General features: G+C 38.5%; 2 non-coding genes and 1 pseudogene across 2 annotated transcripts; all 3 read right to left on the bottom strand.

Annotated features, from left to right (window-relative positions):
* Positions 1-11691: 11691 nt before the first annotated feature.
* Positions 11692-14444, bottom strand: LOC138913989 (large subunit ribosomal RNA; annotated as a pseudogene).
* A 397-nt stretch (positions 14445-14841) lies between these two features.
* On the bottom strand, positions 14842-15020 carry LOC138913988 (5.8S ribosomal RNA). Its single transcript, XR_011419881.1, has one exon. It is a non-coding gene; the product is annotated as a 5.8S ribosomal RNA (ribosomal RNA).
* A 621-nt stretch (positions 15021-15641) lies between these two features.
* On the bottom strand, positions 15642-17636 carry LOC138913992 (small subunit ribosomal RNA). The gene has a single exon (XR_011419884.1). It is a non-coding gene; the product is annotated as a small subunit ribosomal RNA (ribosomal RNA).
* Between the last annotated feature and the right edge of the window lie 3020 nt (positions 17637-20656).

Below are 20656 nucleotides of genomic sequence, written 5' to 3'. Positions count from 1 at the left end.
AAAAAGTACAACTTTTTTATAACACAATTTTCAATATATATTGTTCTTTCTATAAGTTTTTATTATATTATATATACATATTTCATTCTAAAATATCATTTTTGTTCAACATACATAATTATTGTATCCACACATGTACAATTTTTGTTTAACCAATATAAATATTGAGTTAAATCATTTGCATTTTGATGATAAATTTAAAATTTATCTTTTCCATATAACTCTCTGGTAATATATGATATAAAACCGAGCGCATATGAAATTATTTTGATCACTAATATTGCAATTATATTTTATTATAATGCTTTTTGTAAACACATTGTACCGGCAAGCGATACTCTGTGCCCAAACGACAGGGGATATAATAATTTAATATAAATTATCATATATACCTGCCACCAAAGATTAACGATAAAAGTCGGAAACAATTTGTTATTCTATATATAATAGAAACTTGACCTCTGTTTCACCTTATTATCATGGGTTTATAATATTAACCGCGTAGCCAAGTCTTAATTTCATTTAAGAAACAAATTTATACGGATAATATTTTGATTTTAATATATGTTGTTCTATTGATAACAAAAGTATATATTATAATATATTTTGTTCAATAGTAGATGGACTACTTACTGTACCATCCTTATTTTTTATTATTATTGATATACATTATATTGACAACAGCATATGATATTCATATGGTTTGTTCAATAATTAATTGGTGGACAACCACTGACCATCCTATAGTAGTTTTTGGCCACGACGTCTAAATATCGAAATTATTTAATTCCGTTTGCCACCCATACGATAGATATTAACTATCTATAATAATAATGTGTACGCATAAAATATTATATGTATATATATAGACCAACAGACAAGCACTTCACCCTATAGTAGTTTTTGGCCACGACGTCTATATATCGGGCATATTTAATTCTCTTTGCCACCCAACCAAAGATATTCACTTTTTTATATAAAGTATTATTTGATCATATTAATATAACCAATTATTTCTGCCATATTCATATAATTTCTTTATGAATTATTTTTTGGTCATATCCATATAATCTATATGCCGTATCCATATAATGAATACGGCATATCCATACAACTAGCCATATTTGTATGTCAATGTATATTTTATTATACATTTTTTTTCTTTATACATATAATATGGTATTTCCATATCGCTATAATTGAATTATATGTATAAGATATCATTTATATATAGCATTGCCAAAATAATATGATAAACATAAATTTTGAACAATACGGCCGGTCGGCGAGCACTGCCTCCCTATATATGTTTTTGGCCACGACGTCTAAATATTGGGTATTTTTCGTACTGCGGCCCCGGTGTATGTAAATTGGGCATATTTCGTACTGATGCCAACATATCTATATGACTCATTATTTTCTTCCATATCAATATAACTTCTTTTATTTCCATATTCAAGTAATTTCTTTATTTGCCATATCAATATAAAATATTTTTTGGTCATATTTATATAATCTATATGCCGTATCCATATAATGAATACGGCATATCCATACAACTAGCCATATTTGTATGTCAATGTATATTTTATTATACATTTTTTTTCTTTATACATATAATATGGTATTTCCATATCGCTATAATTGAATTATATGTATAAGATATCATTTATATATAGCATTGCCAAAATAATATGATAAACATAAATTTTGAACAATACGGCCGGTCGGCGAGCACTGCCTCCCTATATATGTTTTTGGCCACGACGTCTAAATATTGGGTATTTTTCGTACTGCGGCCCCGGTGTATGTAAATTGGGCATATTTCGTACTGATGCCAACATATCTATATGACTCATTATTTTCTTCCATATCAATATAACTTCTTTTATTTCCATATTCAAGTAATTTCTTTATTTGCCATATCAATATAAAATATTTTTTGGTCATATTTATATAATCTATATGCCGTATCCATATAATGAATACGGCATATCCATACAACTAGCCATATTTGTATGTCAATGTATATTTTATTATACATTTTTTTTCTTTATACATATAATATGGTATTTCCATATCGCTATAATTGAATTATATGTATAAGATATCATTTATATATAGCATTGCCAAAATAATATGATAAACATAAATTTTGAACAATACGGCCGGTCGGCGAGCACTGCCTCCCTATATATGTTTTTGGCCACGACGTCTAAATATTGGGTATTTTTCGTACTGCGGCCCCGGTGTATGTAAATTGGGCATATTTCGTACTGATGCCAACATATCTATATGACTCATTATTTTCTTCCATATCAATATAACTTCTTTTATTTCCATATTCAAGTAATTTCTTTATTTGCCATATCAATATAAAATATTTTTTGGTCATATTTATATAATCTATATGCCGTATCCATATAATGAATACGGCATATCCATACAACTAGCCATATTTGTATGTCAATGTATATTTTATTATACATTTTTTTTCTTTATACATATAATATGGTATTTCCATATCGCTATAATTGAATTATATGTATAAGATATCATTTATATATAGCATTGCCAAAATAATATGATAAACATAAATTTTGAACAATACGGCCGGTCGGCGAGCACTGCCTCCCTATATATGTTTTTGGCCACGACGTCTAAATATTGGGTATTTATCGTACTGCGGCTCCGGTGTATGTAAATTGGGCATATTTCGTACTGATGCCACCATATCCATATAACTTATTTTTTGTTCTATATCTATATAATTAATTTTTTTTCCATACCTATAACTATTAAACTAATTTTTTTCCATATCCATACTTGAACTTATTATTTTTCCCATATCCATATAACTCGTTTTTTCCATATCCACACTAGAATTTAGTATTTATCCCATATCCATATAAATCATTATTTACCATATCAATATAAATAATATTTTTCCATATTCATACTAGAACTTATTATTTCTTTAATATTCATATAACTCAATATTTTTTCATATCCATACTAGAACTTATTCTTTTTCCCATATCCATACTAGAACTTATAAATTTTCCCATATTCATATAACTAATTTTTTTCATATCCATACTAGAACATTATATTTTTGCCATATCTCTACAACTCATTTTATTCCATATCCATACCAGAACTTATTATTTCTTTAATATCCATATAACTTAATATTTTTCCATATCCATACCAGAACTTTTTATTTTTCCCATATCCATAGAACTAATTTTTTTCATATCCATACTAGAACCTAATTTTCTTCCTATATCCATATAACTTATTATTTACTATTACAATATAATTAATTTTTTCCATATCCATACTAGAGCTTATTATCTCTTCAATATCCATAAAACTCAATATTTTTTCATATCCATACTAGAACTGATTATTTTTCCCATATCCATACTAGAACTCAGTATTCTTCCCATATCCATACTACAACTTAGTATTTTTCCCATATGCATATAACTCATTATTTAGCATATCAATATAACTAATTTTTTTCCATATCCATACTAGAACTTATTATTTCTTTAATATCCATATAACTCAATATTTTTTTATATCCATACTAGAACTTATTATTTTTCCCATATCCATACTAGAACTTATAAATTTTCCCATATTCATATAACTAATTTTTTTCATATCCATACTAGAACATTAAATTTTTTGCCATATCTATATAACTCATTTTATTCCATATCCATACTAGAACTTATTATTTCTTTAATATCCATATAACTCAATATTTTTTCATATCCATACTAGAACTTATCATTTTTCCCATATTCATATAACTCATTTTTCCATATCCATACTAGAACTCTGTATTCTTTTCCATATCCATATAACTCATTTTTTTTTCATATCCATACTAGAACTTATTATTTTTCCCATATCCACATAACTCATTTTTTTCATATCCATACTAGAACTTGTTATTTTTCCCATATCCATATAACTCATTTTTTTCATATCCATACTAGAACTTAATATTATTTTCATATCCATATAACTCATGTTTGGACTTGGAATATTTTTATACACGTCACTAATAGGATGACGATTCAATCATCTATTTTAAGAGGAACATTGACTTGCATATGTCTCTTACTTGCATGTTCGGACTTAGAATATTTTTATACACGTCACTAATAGGATGACGATTCAGTTGGCTACCTTAAGAGGTACATATACTTGCATATGTCTCTTACTTGTATGTTCGGACTTAGAATATTTTTATACACGTCACTAATAGGATGACGATTCAGTTGGCTACCTTAAGAGGTACATATACTTGCATATGTCTCTTACTTGTATGTTCGGACTTAGAATATTTTTATACACGTCACTAATAGGATGACGATTCAGTTGGCTACCTTAAGAGGTACATATACTTGCATATGTCTCTTATTTGCATGTTCGGACTTAGAATATTTTTATACGCGTCACTAATAGGATGACGATTCAGTTGGCTACCTTAAGAGGTACATATACTTGCATATGTCTCTTATTTGCATGTTCGGACTTAGAATATTTGTATACGCGTCACTAATAGGATGACGATTCAGTTGGCTACCTTAAGAGGTACATATACTTGCATATGTCTCTTACTTGTATGTTCGGACTTAGAATATTTGTATACACGTCACTAATAGGATGACGATTCAGTTGGCTACCTTAAGAAGTACATATACTTGCATATGTCTCTTATTTGCATGTTCGGACTTAGAATATTTTTATACGCGTCACTAATAGGATGACGATACATATGGCTACCATTGTTAAATATATTTAAATAAAATTTATTTAAATATAATTATTATTTTATATATATATATTTTATATATATATATTCTGACTTAAAAAAGCCAAACAAAATAAACACAATTAAATTTATGTTTATTATCGAATCATCAAGCAAAGGATAAGCTTCAGTGGATCGCAGTATGGCAGCTGCTCAACCACTTACAACACCTTGCCTGTTACAAAAGTCGTTTACAATTGATTCTAGGCTTTGTCATTGTATTAAATAATGCTTTTATATGTAACTAGCGCGGCATCAGGTGATCGAAGATCCTCCCAATTTACTATGTTACAAATTACATTGGCATCACATCCATTGTCGTTTATAAAGTAAATTATAAACTTTAAATGGTTTAGAAGCCATACAATGCAAATTGCCCCTTATTTATCATTGCAGTCCAGCACGGATACGACCTTAGAGGCGTTCAGGCATAATCCAACGGACGTAGCGTCATACCACTGTTCGCTCGAACAAGTATTGTGCCATTGGTCCGTACCTGCGGTTCCTCTCGTACTACGCAGGAATGCTGTCGCAACAACGTTTTGTCATTAGTAGGGTAAAACTAACCTGTCTCACGACGGTCTAAACCCAGCTCACGTTCCCTTGCATGGGTGAACAATCCAACGCTTGGTGAATTTTGCTTCACAATGATAGGAAGAGCCGACATCGAAGGATCAAAAAGCGACGTCGCTATGAACGCTTGGCCGCCACAAGCCAGTTATCCCTATGGTAACTTTTCTGACACCTCTTGTTAAAAACTCTTTAAACCAAAAGGATCGATAGGCCGAGCTTTTGCTGTCCCTGTGTGTACTGAACACCGAGATCAAGTCAGCATTTGCCCTTTTGCTCTATGTGTGGTTTCTGTCCGCACTGAGCTGGCCTTGGGACACCTCCGTTATTATTTGAGAGATGTACCGCCCCAGTCAAACTCCCTACCTGGCAATGTCCTTGAATTGGATCATACCTGAGTAATTGGAGTTATACCAAATTTTCAAATCAAAAATACATAAATGCACCGTTTTATTAAAGAATTTGTTTGCGATTATATAACAAACTCGTGATACTTTGATCAAGAAGCTTGCATCAAAACCCAATACCATAAGATATAATAAATATATCCGTATAATGGCTAGGAAATGATACACGTTCCATTTAATCAAGTAAGTAAGGAAACAATAAGAGTAGTGGTATTTCATTGACGATACCAAACCGAAGTCTAATATCTCCCACTTATTCTACACCTCTTATGTCTCCTTACACTGCCAGATTAGAGTCAAGCTCAAAAGGGTCTTCTTTCCCCGCTAATTATTCCAAGCCCGTTCCCTTGGCTGTGGTTTCGCTAGATAGTAGATAGGGACAGTGTGTGAATCGGATCCCTCCGCTCTTATTTAACGTGGCATGTTCCACACTGAAGGGATTACAACCACGGCACTCTTATACACCCACAAGTGAGTGTATAGTGCAATGTGTCTAGGTTAAGCGCCAGACCAACGCCCCGGACTAGAAGCTATAGCTATGTACATAGCAACCACCCCGGTAGCAATTCGAATGCTTACTTGTCGGGCAAGCATTCCCCCTTGCTGAGGAGCGGGATCTATCTAAATCCCTACTGATCTTTGGGTCACAGCACCCGAGTTGTATGACGCAACTCCACGTCGAACCCGAAGGCTCTACCCGCATATGGGTGTCAACCACAGCCACCACGATACTCCCACATGGGGGCCGACCTCAATGAGCAGCCTTGGACAGCTGCTCAACCCGTGGTACCGAAATTACAGGATCGGTAGGCCTCACCCCTTAAGCTCCGACAAGCTCGGATAGGGCACCCATGTCATATTAGTCGCCTCCTACGACAAGCTATGACAAGCTGTGGTAGTATTCTTCGCCGCTAGCCACACAGCAGAGTAAATGGACTAAAAGTCCCTTCTCCTGCGGAACGCCTCATCAGCAAACACATTGAGTCGTCGAGTCCTGTCCTCATCCTCCAGAATCCTTCCAAACGTTCGGTTTTCGCCATTTCGCTGCACTCCAAGTCCATCGAGGTCGCGCAAATCTGCATAGAGGGGGCAGTCACACAAGACGTGCTGCCAATCCTCAAATGGATCGCCACATGAGCATGCGGCAGAGTCCGAGAGCGTTCTGCTATACAGAAATGCGTTCAACGATCCGTGTCCTGTGATTAAAAATCCGGTGCGCATCGGGAATCCAAAGTGTGGATTCCGAAATGCAAAAGTCACATCTGAAATGAACTTGTAGGTCACCCGTCCGGATGCATCTACGTCATCCCATCTGTCTTGCCATCTGTGCAGTAGGCACTGCTCCATACGCACCATCTTCTCTTCCCAGCTTAGACCAGTGAGGTCTTCACTATACAGCAGATCGTAATCCTCCAACGGGTATCCACGCTTAAGCTTGTATTTAACTGCCATTTGCATAGCAGCCAAATCAAACGGGGGAACGCCAGCAAGAACCTGCAGTGCCACAGTGGACACTGTTCGGCATACCGGAAGGCATCCAAGAAGGATAAGCCTCTGGCAGGCAATGAGGTGCTCTCTGGCCACTTCTTGCCGCGTCGTAGTGACATACCATACCGAGGCACCAAACAGTGCACAGGGCACCATGAGTCCGGCATAAATGGTCCGCCTGGCTCGAGGACTGAGGCCCCAGTCTGCTCGAAGCACACGCGCCAATGCTGCAACGACTCCAGTCATACGCTGTCGGAGATTTCTGACGTGCTCGAGGAATTTCAAGCCTTCGCTGACTGTGATGCCAAGGTACCGGCAGCTGCTAACATACGGTAAGTTTGCTCCAGCAAATTTTACCGCAGGTGTGCGTCGAAGCACTCCATTCGGGCCACGAGCGAGTAGCTTTCTTGGTTCCTTTAGCAGCATAATAACCGTCTTGCTGGTGGAAACGGCAACGCCGACTTCCATCCCCCACGTTTCAACGATGGACATTAGTTGCGCTCCTTTTGTCTCCAGCGCGAGCCGGGAGTTTCCCTCGACGAGAAGCAGCAGATCATCCGCGTACGCACTCAGTGTGCAGTACGACTCAAGGCGTCGTAGCAGTACATCCATCAGCAGGTCCCAAATAAATGGGCCGCTGATTGACCCCTGCGGACAACCTCTAGTTACCGGGACATTAACGGTCTCGTAACTGCTTCGGATTTCTGCGCTCCTGCCGGAGAAGAAGCTCTGCCACAAGCTCATCTCTCGGCATCCCAACTCGGCCAATCGGCGCAGTGCAGCACTCCACTCCACGTTGTCGAAGGCTCCCTTGAAGTCCACGAAAATGCCGAGCACGTATCTCGCCGGGCTGGCGTGAACACTGCTCTTCACGTGCATCCAAGCATCCTCCACACAACGTCCTTGACGAAAACCGAACTGCCATCTGCAGCCTTCCGGAAGAACTTCTCTCACACGATCAACCATTATGGCCTCTAGCACCTTACCGAAGACCGGAAGTAGGCAAATTCCGCGGTACGACGATGGCTCACACCTGTCCTTGTCGGGTCCCTTGAGCAGAGCCACAACACGTGGGCATTTCCACTCTGCAGGGAAGTACCCCGACCGGATGCAGTTGGAATATATCGCCGTTAGGTGCTGAGGTATGGCGCGCCACACAGCCTTGCAAATCGTTCCGTTGATGCCGTCCATGCCAGGCGAGCGTTTGCTCTTCAACCTGGCGACACAAGCACCAACCTCAGAAACTTCCAGTGGCGGTGGGAGTTCCTCCGCTATGGCAATCGGTGCATCGGACTCCGCAACCGGAAAGAAGTTGCGGAGGAGCACACGCGCACAGTCACCCCAATTGGTGACCAGCTCGCCATTAACGCGAAGGCACCCAATCTCCGTCCGTTTCTTGCGACCTCGGCACATCTTGTAGACGCGCCCCCAGGGATCGTGTGAATTTTCTCCCACGAAGCGTCTCCAGCTGTCCTCCTTTGTCCTCAGGATGAGCTTCTTGTAGGCGGCTGAGGTACGTCTCAGCTCGACCACAATTAGCTCGGCCACGTCATCGTGACGACGACGTCTGGCATCCTGAAGACGGCGCCTAAGTCTCCTGACATCGCGGCGCATCGCGCTTAGGTCAGCGGTCCACCAACCTGGTCTGGATCTCGGCGATCCTGCCGTCCTCCTACCCAAAACAAGATCGCACACTTCGTGGACGATCCTGCGAAGGGTAGAGACTTGTTGGTCCAGCGGCGATTCTGAGAAGTCTTCCGGAAGTTCGGCTGCCCTACTCACCATTTCCTGCTCGAACAACCGCCAACGTGCATTGGAGAAGTTCCAGGACGGCACCGGAGCTAGGCTCTCAACGGCTGTATCGGTCGTCAAGTTGGCCACAACAGTAATGATGTTGTGGTCACTTAACTCCCAATTGTCCACTCTCCACTCATATGTGGCCAGCATAGATCCTGCAGTGTTGGCGATCGTCACGTCGATGTCGCTCCGTCCGTTCATGGACTCGAACGTGTACACCGAACTTGGCTGGTTTAGAACCGCAGCTCCCTTTTCCACAATCCACAGAGACAGCAGCTCACCCCGATTGTAGTTAGCAAGTCCCTCCGCGTTGGGAGGAAGCTTGCTAAACCACATGGGGGATGCTGCATTCGCATCAAGGCCAAGGATTGCGGGAGTTCTGCTGGCCAGCAGCAGGACCGCATCCAAGTACGTGAGGTACAAGGGTAAGTCGCCATCAAACTGGCAATATGCGGAGCATAGAAGGATTGAGCCAAATCCTCCTATAATTTTCACGCATACGCCGTAATCCGTGGTGAGGGGCTCCACTTGCATACAGATGACATCCTGGTGATTCACTAGGATGGCTGCCTTTCCTTTCCTATCGGTAAAGCTCCTGATACCTTCCGGCAGCTCATCCATCCTCCCGTTGCTCACATCGACGTAGGGCTCCTGCAACAGTGCGAACAGGCACCTGCTTTCACGCAATCGGACTCCGAGCTCGATGGTCGCAGCTCGTCCTTTGCCACAGTTTGCCTGGATGAAGCTAAACATGGTTAGTGTCTAGCATTCACCCGCGCCAGCACCGCCGCATACACAGGGCACCCAGCAGACAGCATGTGATGTGCTGACGGGTAGCCCTTGAAGCGGCAATTTCGGCAGTCCACAGGGTTGGGACAGCCCCGCGCACTGTGGCCAACCTGCCCGCACTGTCGGCACACCTTGTCCTTCTCGGACATCCTGCAGCTCGCAACCTTGTGGTCGAAACCAACACACCTGTGGCAGGCGTAGGTTCGTACCAAGGCACGGCAGTTGTAGGCAAACCATCCTATGTATGCCTTTGCTCCGTCGAGAACGTCCAAGCCCACTGGGTCGACCTCCAGCGTCACGGTCACCGTGGCGCCATTGGCCTGCGACCAGGGCTTTTCCAGACGCACAGCCTTCTTGAACTCCGCCAGTTCCATCCTGTCGGCAAAGTTGTTTTTATACAACTCCGCCATAAAGTCCTCGGGCTTGTGGGCGGTGTCCACATCCCGGATCTCTATCCTCGGCTTCAGTTGTGGGGTCCTGCTGATTTGCAGCCCAGCCTCCTGGAACTTTTTGTTGGCCATCACCTGCTTCAGCTCGCCTGAAGACGGGGTACGTATGACCGCACCACCACGTGCCAGTCCTCGCACCTCGTGCACGCGAACACCCAGCGCTGGGGCGATCTCCTTTCGCACCTTCTCAGCGAGCTGCTTCCCCGAGATATTCGGGTCCGCGCTGTGCACGACTGCCGACCAGGTCTCCCGCGGCTTACGCGGCAGTGGGACCGGTGCAGCAGAGGGCTGGGGCAGGCTTGGGTATGCAGCTGAATAAGACGGCGCGGTGGCAGCAGGAACCGGTCGCTGGGGTGGCGGCGGGAGCGTCTTAACCGACTGCTTAAAGCGGTCTTCAAGCACGGCGTTCCGAACATTCAGCGCGGAAATCAACGCCTCGTATCTCGCTGTGATACTCATCACTTCCTTGATGGCGCTCTGTGAGAGGCGGGCCGCGGAGTGCAACACAAATGCCTCCCTTATCGCCGCCAGCTCTTCAGCGACGCGGCCTGAGCCTGCTTTTACAACCTCCATGGCAAAGTCCTCCGATTTGTGAGCAACGGGCGAGGGGACAACGACCTCAGCTCCAGCGGCGGCAGCGGCGATCCTGGCGGCAGCAGCATCCGCGATCCTTGCGGCAGCAGATGCGGTGGCATCATTGTCAGGAGTATGGCCAGGGGCGGCAACGGGCCTACCAGCGGGTGCAGGAGGCGGCGGCATCTCGAGAGAATCAAGATCCTCCTCGACAACGGGCTCTGGGCCACCAGAGGCCCCATCCACAGCCGGCACCTTGGCTCGCGACGCATCGCGGGTCTTCCCCTGATGGCCGCGTTTCCCTCTAGGGCGACCCCTACCCCGACCTGTAGCGCTGCTACTGCGACTGCTCGCCGACTCGCTTCCGGACTCGATGGTGTCCATTGCGGACGACATCTATCGGCAACAAACAACCACCCAAAAATATAACTTAGTAAAGTAACTCACCAAATTATATTTCCAGCGATCTGGCAGCACTTAGCAATGGCACCAACCACTTAGTCCGTACACACTCCCGCTAGCACAGCTGATCGTACGAGAGAAATCCCGCACTTGTGCCTAACGCCTCTCTCCAGAGAGCACTCGCGAGAGCGCACTCTCTCAACGCACGTGGCGCAATGGAAAATTCCCAATTCGAAAAACTGCGAATTTCCACCCTTATCCTCACTTTTCAAACTCGATTCTCACACCCAGCCGTTCACCTTCACAAACCGCAAATTTTAAAACGCTTTCCAGCGCCGAAACTCACACAAAATACCCGACTGTCAGCAGCACGACTAAAAGCACGTCCGTTCAGTTGGCTACCTTAAGAGGTACATCTATCTCTATAGATAGGGACAGTAGGAATCTCGTTAATCCATTCATGCGCGTCACTAATTAGATGACGAGGCATTTGGCTACCTTAAGAGAGTCATAGTTACTCCCGCCGTTGACCCGCGCTTACTTGAATTTCTTCACTTTGACATTCAGAGCACTGGGCAGAAATCACATTGTGTCAACACCCGCTAGGGCCATCACAATGCTTTGTTTTAATTAGACAGTCGGATTCCCCAAGTCCGTGCCAGTTCTGAATTGATTGTTAATTGATAATCGTTATAATTAATAAGAACTAATTGGTTTGACCCAATTAGTATTCTTAAAAATTTTAGCAAGAAAGTTCCACAATTGGCTACGTAACTAACTATCCGGGAACAAGTAACTAACATAAATGCTAGAAACTCTATTTACCCAGAACGAGCACATAAACCATGTTATTGTTTCCCAATCAAGCCCGACTATCTCAATCTTCAGAGCCAATCCTTATCCCGAAGTTACGGATCTAATTTGCCGACTTCCCTTACCTACATTATTCTATCGACTAGAGACTCTTCACCTTGGAGACCAGCTGCGGATATTGGTACGGCCTGTTGAGAAGTTTGCGTGTCCCCACCATAAATTTTCAAGGTCCGAGGAGAAAATATCGACACAACAGTATATGTCATGCTCTTCTAGCCCATCTACCATATCTCTCTGCGAAAGACTTCCATGGTAGTACGGCTATAAAACAGAAAAGAAAACTCTTCCGATATCTCTCGACGGCTTCTTTATGGTCGTTCCTGTTGCCAGGATGAGCACGAGGCCCATATTTAATAACAAACGGATACTCAACAGGTTACGGAATTGGAACCGTATTCCCTTTCGTTCAAAATTATTCAAGTATATTATATTAGCTTGATTTGTATATATTGCGTTTTTGGTTTTACTTGAAAATTTTCGGCTTTCGCCTTGAACTTAGGACCGACTAACTCGTGATCAACCACTGTTCACACGAAACCCTTCTCCACTTCAGTCCTCCAAGGTCTCATTCGATTATTTGCTACTACCACCAAGATCTGTACCAATGGCAGCTCCATGCAGGCTTACGCCAAACACTTCTACGCATACCATTGTACCTTCCTACTCACTAAAGTTTCAAAATTTATATCACAAGTAATATAAATCATCTACTTTAGCGGTAATGTATAGGTATACAACTTAAGCGCCATCCATTTTAAGGGCTAGTTGCTTCGGCAGGTGAGTTGTTACACACTCCTTAGCGGATTTCGACTTCCATGATCACCGTCCTGCTGTTTTAAGCAACCAACGCCTTTCATGGTATCTGCATGAGTTGTTAATTTGGGCACCGTAACATTACGTTTGGTTCATCCCACAGCGCCAGTTCTGCTTACCAAAAGTGGCCCACTGGGCACATTATATCATAACCTTAAACTTCATATCAAGAAAGTTAAGGTTCTTACCCATTTAAAGTTTGAGAATAGGTTAAGATCGTTTCGACCCTAAGGCCTCTAATCATTCGCTTTACCAGATAAGATTATTTTATATAATATTAAAATGCACCAGCTATCCTGAGGGAAACTTCGGAAGGAACCAGCTACTAGATGGTTCGATTGGTCTTTCGCCCCTATACTCAATTCTGACAATCGATTTGCACGTCAGAACTGTTTCGGTCTTCCATCAGGGTTTCCCCTGACTTCAACCTGATCAAGTATAGTTCACCATCTTTCGGGTCACAGCATATATGCTCAAGGTACGTTCCAGTTAGAGGCATAAATAATATAAATATCATTATACATAACTATATAGAACGCCCCGGGATTGTGTTAATTAGCTATAAATAGTTAAAAAACTAATCCCATTATTAGTCAAGTTAATTACGCTATTAGGTTTATATCCCAATAACTTGCACATATGTTAGACTCCTTGGTCCGTGTTTCAAGACGGGTCCCGAAGGTATCCTGAATCTTTCGCATTGTTAATCCTACAAGTGCATATAATAAACACAAAAATCAATGATAATCATGCCATTATATAATTCCGAAAAATTAACGCACTGTATTCATATAAATCTATCAGCACTTTATCAAATTAATAACATTTATTCTGTGTTAAAATGCAAGCAATTTAATTTGAATAAACTATAAGTTATATTTTATGATAAATTTGGTATGCTAATAGATTACAATGTCCTTATATGGAAAAAATGCACACTATTATCATAATATTGTTTAAATATTACAATTTTAATGATGAATTTTCCATAACGGATATTCAGGTTCATCGGGCTTAACCTCTAAGCAGTTTCACGTACTGTTTAACTCTCTATTCAGAGTTCTTTTCAACTTTCCCTCACGGTACTTGTTTACTATCGGTCTCATGGTTATATTTAGTTTTAGATGGAGTTTACCACCCACTTAGTGCTGCACTATCAAGCAACACGACTCTTTGGAAACATCATCTAGTAATCATTAACGTTATACGGGCCTGGCACCCTCTATGGGTAAATGGCCTCATTTAAGAAGGACTTAAATCGTTAATTTCTCATACTAGAATATTGACGCTCCATACACTGCATCTCACATTTGCCATATAGACAAAGTGACTTAGTGCTGAACTGATTTCTTTTCGCTCGCCGCTACTAAGAAAATCCTTGTTAGTTTCTTTTCCTCCCCTAATTAATATGCTTAAATTCAGGGGGTAGTCCCATATGAGTTGAGGTTGTATATAACTTTTATTTGCAATTAATTCTTTATATATAATGATAAAACATTTTATTAAATTCGTTTAAAGCTGACGTATATATATATTAATGGCATTTATTTGTAACGAATTAACGAAGAATAATAATATTGTCAACGTTTTTCATATTTCAAATCATTAATAAGAGACAATTCTAGATAATATTTTATGCTAGACATTTCTCAGTATTATTTGATTGAAAAAGAAAATATTCCTCTTCGTTTTCTCAAAGTTTAATTACTATTGTGAGATAATGTTTTTCATATATTTGTTAATATTATGAATAAAATAATTAAATTATTTTTATCCAATAATATACCATATGCTTATAAAATTTTATTATAAAATTTGTATAAACAACTTAATTAGCATAGTCTTACAACCCTCAACCATATGTAGTCCAAGCAGCACTATAAAATTAATTAAAGTACATAACAGCATGGACTGCGATATGCGTTCAAAATGTCGATGTTCATGTGTCCTGCAGTTCACACGATGACGCACAGTTTGCTGCGTTCTTCATCGACCCATGAGCCGAGTGATCCACCGCTTAGAGTTTTATAATATTGGTTTTAAATTTGGTCAAATATGTTTTTATTGAAAGAAATTAAAAATACACCATTTTACTGGCATATATCAATTCCTTCAATAAATGTATTTATATACCTAAAATAAATGCTGCGAAATGTCTTAGTTTTATATAAACAATATATATCAAAGTATTATTTGTAATGGCATTTGTTTGTTAATATATATTGATAATTTTATATAAAACATTAACCTGAAACCAGGTACAACATTGTATATTTTAGGTTGTTGCATTATCCAATGTATGATCATCATCAAATTAGTTGGCCAATACATCTCGCAACGCGTGTATATTATGGTCCATATACACACAAAAGTTTATAATAAATATATAAAATATATTTTATTATATTAATAATTCGATTTGCTTGTTCGAATTTTATGTTTGTTTCTATTTAATTTATTTGTAATAATATTATATTATTACAATATTTCGATTTGCTTGTTCGAAATTTATTTGATCTTTTACTTTTAAGATCATATTTTTGGTATAATTATTATTATAATTATTATGTATATATATATATATTGGTAATTTGTATTAAATTTGTATTAACAAATTTTTTTATTAACGGTAAGGATATTATACAATAATGATCCTTCCGCAGGTTCACCTACGGAAACCTTGTTACGACTTTTACTTCCTCTAAATAATCAAGTTCGGTCAACTTTTGCGAAACAACCGTAACACACAAGGCGTCACAGTGATCACGTCCGGAGACCTCACTAAATAATTCAATCGGTAGTAGCGACGGGCGGTATGTACAAAGGGCAGGGACGTAATCAATGCGAGTTAATGACTCACACTTACTGGGAATTCCAAGTTCATGTGAACAGTTTCAGTTCACAATCCCAAGCATGAAAGTGGTTCAGCGGTTTACCCGGACCTCTCGGTCTAGGAAATACACGTTGATACTTTCATTGTAGCGCGCGTGCAGCCCAGGACATCTAAGGGCATCACAGACCTGTTATTGCTCAATCTCATTATTGCTAGACGCAATTTGTCCATTTAAGAAGCTAGTGTCCTTATAATGGGACAAACCAACAGGTACGGCTCCACTTATATAAACACATTCAAACACAATAAACATTTTACTGCCACCATGAATGAAGGCTATATAAGCTTCAACACCATAATCCTGAAGATATCTATTTAATATATTTGAGTCTCGTTCGTTATCGGAATTAACCAGACAAATCACTCCACGAACTAAGAACGGCCATGCACCACCACCCATAGATTCGAGAAAGAGCTATCAATCTGTCTTACACACTTATGTTCGGACCTGGTAAGTTTTCCCGTGTTGAGTCAAATTAAGCCGCAGGCTCCACTCCTGGTGGTGCCCTTCCGTCAATTCCTTTAAGTTTCAGCTTTGCAACCATACTTCCCCCGGAGCCCAAAAGCTTTGGTTTCCCGGGAAGCGACTGAGAGAGCCATAAAAGTAGCTACACCCAATTGCTAGCTGGCATCGTTTATGGTTAGAACTAGGGCGGTATCTGATCGCCTTCGAACCTCTAACTTTCGTTCTTGATTAATGAAAACATCTTTGGCAAATGCTTTCGCTTAAGTTAGTCTTACGACGGTCCAAGAATTTCACCTCTCGCGTCGTAATACTAATGCCCCCAAACTGCTTCTATTAATCATTACCTCTTGATCTGAAAACCAATGAAAGCAGAACAGAGGTCTTATTTCATTATCCCATGCACAGAATATTCAGGCATTTGAAGCCTGCTTTAAGCACTCTAATTTGTTCAAAGTAATTGTACCGGCCCACAATAACACTCGTTTAAGAGCACTAATGCAGGTTTTTAAATAGGAGGAACATATGAAAAAATACAAGTATTTAAACACATATAAGAACTCCACCGGTAATACGCTTACATACATAAAGGTATAGTACTAACCACAATTGTAAGTTGTACTACCCGTATGAAGCACAAGTTCAACTACGAACGTTTTAACCGCAACAACTTTAATATACGCTATTGGAGCTGGAATTACCGCGGCTGCTGGCACCAGACTTGCCCTCCAATTGGTCCTTGTTAAAGGATTTAAAGTGTACTCATTCCAATTACAGGGCCTCGGATATGAGTCCTGTATTGTTAATTTTCGTCACTACCTCCCCGAGCTGGGAGTGGGTAATTTACGCGCCTGCTGCCTTCCTTAGATGTGGTAGCCGTTTCTCAGGCTCCCTCTCCGGAATCGAACCCTGATTCCCCGTTACCCGTTGCAACCATGGTAGTCCTAGATACTACCATCAAAAGTTGATAGGGCAGACATTTGAAAGATCTGTCGTCGGTACAAGACCATACGATCTGCATGTTATCTAGAGTTCAACCAATATAACGATCTTGCGATCGCTTGGTTTTAGCCTAATAAAAGCACATGTCCCATAAGGTTCATGTTTTAATTGCATGTATTAGCTCTAGAATTACCACAGTTATCCAAGTAACTGTTAACGATCTAAGGAACCATAACTGATATAATGAGCCTTTTGCGGTTTCACTTTTAATTCGTGTGTACTTAGACATGCATGGCTTAATCTTTGAGACAAGCATATAACTACTGGCAGGATCAACCAGAATAATGTTTTCGTTCATATTTCATTCATATTTTTTGAATAGAAATTAGTAATATAAATATAATAGATTTTATTTCCATTTTATATGTTCGGTTTTTCTTAAATATTGATTTTAATTCAATATTTTTTTTTTGCTTTGTGAAATAATTCTATTTTAATTCGAATACGGCCATTTTTATATGGCATTCGTATACGTTCTTTAATTTTTACTTGTTTCGCCACTAATATAACAAGTTTATAATTGATGTTAAAGAAAAAGTACAACTTTTTTATAACACAATTTTCAATATATATTGTTCTTTCTATAAGTTTTTATTATATTATATATACATATTTCATTCTAAAATATCATTTTTGTTCAACATACATAATTATTGTATCCACACATGTACAATTTTTGTTTAACCAATATAAATATTGAGTTAAATCATTTGCATTTTGATGATAAATTTAAAATTTATCTTTTCCATATAACTCTCTGGTAATATATGATATAAAACCGAGCGCATATGAAATTATTTTGATTCACTAATATTGCAATTATATTTTATTATAATGCTTTTTGTAAACACATTGTACCGGCAAGCGATACTCTGTGCCCAAACGACAGGGGATATAATAATTTAATATAAATTATCATATATACCTGCCACCAAAGATTAACGATAAAAGTCGGAAACAATTTGTTATTCTATATATAATAGAAACTTGACCTCTGTTTCACCTTATTATCATGGGTTTATAATATTAACCGCGTAGCCAAGTCTTAATTTCATTTAAGAAACAAATTTATACGGATAATATTTTGATTTTAATATATGTTGTTCTATTGATAACAAAAGTATATATTATAATATATTTTGTTCAATAGTAGATGGACTACTTACTGTACCATCCTTATTTTTTATTATTATTGATATACATTATATTGGCAACAGCATATGATATTCATATGGTTTGTTCAATAATTAATTGGTGGACAACCACTGACCATCCTATAGTAGTTTTTGGCCACGACGTCTTAATCGAAATATTTAATTCCGTTTGCAACCCATATGATAGATATTAACTATCTATAATATAATGTGTACACATAAAAATATTATATGTATATATATAGACCAACAGACAAGCACTTCACCCTATAGTAGTTTTTGGCCACGACGTCTATATATCGGGCATATTTAATTCTCTTTGCCACCCAACCAAGATATTCACTTTTTTATATAAAGTATTATTTGATCATATTAATATAACCAATTATTTCTGCCATATTCATATAATTTCTTTATGAATTATTTTTTGGTCATATCCATATAATCTATATGCCGTATCCATATAATGAATACGGCATAATCCATACAACTAGCCATATTTGTATGTCAATGTATTATTTTATTATACATTTTTTTTCTTTATACATATATATGGTATTTCCATATCGCTATAATTGAATTATATGTATAAGATATCATTTATATATAGCATTGCCAAAATAATATGATAAACATAAATTTTGAAACAATACGGTACCGGCCGTCGGCGAGCACTGCCTCCCTATATATGTTTTTGGCCACGACGTCTAAATATTGGGTATTTTTCGTACTGCGGCGGCCCCGGTGTATGTAAATTGGGCAATATTTCGTACTGATGCCAACATATCTATATGACTCATTATTTTCTTCCATATCAATATAACTTCTTTTATTTCCATATTCAAGTAATTTCTTTATTTGCCATATCAATATAAATATTTTTTTTGGTCATATTTATATAATCTATATGCCGTATCCATATAATGAATACGGCATATCCATACAACTAGCCATATTTGTATGTCAATGTATATTTTATTATACATTTTTTTTCTTTATACATATAATATGGTATTTCCATACGCTATAATTGAATTATATGTATAAGATATCATTTATATATAGCATTGCCAAAATAATATGATAAACATAAATTTTGAACAATACGGCCGGTCGCGAGCACTGCCTCCCTATATATGTTTTTGGCCACGACGTCTAAATATTGGGTATTTTTCGTACTGCGGCCCCGGTGTATTTAAATTGGGCATATTTCGTACTGATGCCAACATATCTATATGACTCATTATTTTCTTCCATATCAATATAACTTCTTTTATTTCCATATTCAAGTAATTTCTTTATTTGCCATATCAATATAAAAATATTTTTTGGTCATATTTATATATATCTATATGCCGTATCCATATAATGAATACGGCATATCCATACAACTAGCCATATTTGTATGTCAATGTATATTTTATTATACATTTTTTTTCTTTATACATATAATATGGTATTTCCATATCGCTATAATTGAATTATATGTATAAGATATCATTTATATATAGCATTGCCAAAATAATATGATAAACATAAATTTTGAACAATACGGCCGGTCGGCGAGCACTGCCTCCCTATATATGTTTTTGGCCACGACGTCTAAATATTGGGTATTTTTCGTACTGCGGCCCCGGTGTATGTAAATTGGGCATATTTCGTACTGATGCCCACATATCTATCTATATATCTATATTACTTTCTTCCATATCAATATAACTTCTTTTATTTCCCATATCAAGTAATTTCTTTATTTGCCATATCAATATAAAATATTTTTTGGTCATATTTATATAATCTATATGCCGTATCCATATAATGAATACGGCATATCCATACAACTAGCCATATTTGTATGTCAATGTATATTTTTATTATACATTTTTTTTCTTTATACATATAATATGGTATTTCCATATCGCTATAATTGAATTATATGTAAGATATCATTTATATATAGCATTGCCAAAATAATATGATAAACATAAATTTTGAACAATACGGCCGGTCGGCGAGCACTGCCTCCCTATATATGTTTTTGGCCACGACGTCTAAATATTGGGTATTTATCGTACTGCGGCTCCGGTGTATGTAAATTGGCATATTTCGTACTGATGCCACCATATCCATATAACTTATTTTTTGTATC

This window comes from Drosophila takahashii, unplaced genomic scaffold (assembly GCF_030179915.1).
Source record: "Drosophila takahashii strain IR98-3 E-12201 unplaced genomic scaffold, DtakHiC1v2 scaffold_103, whole genome shotgun sequence".
In the NCBI taxonomy this organism is placed as follows: domain Eukaryota; kingdom Metazoa; phylum Arthropoda; class Insecta; order Diptera; family Drosophilidae; genus Drosophila; species Drosophila takahashii.
Note: the sequence above shows the minus strand (reverse complement) of the source record. Positions and strands in the feature narration are given on the sequence as shown.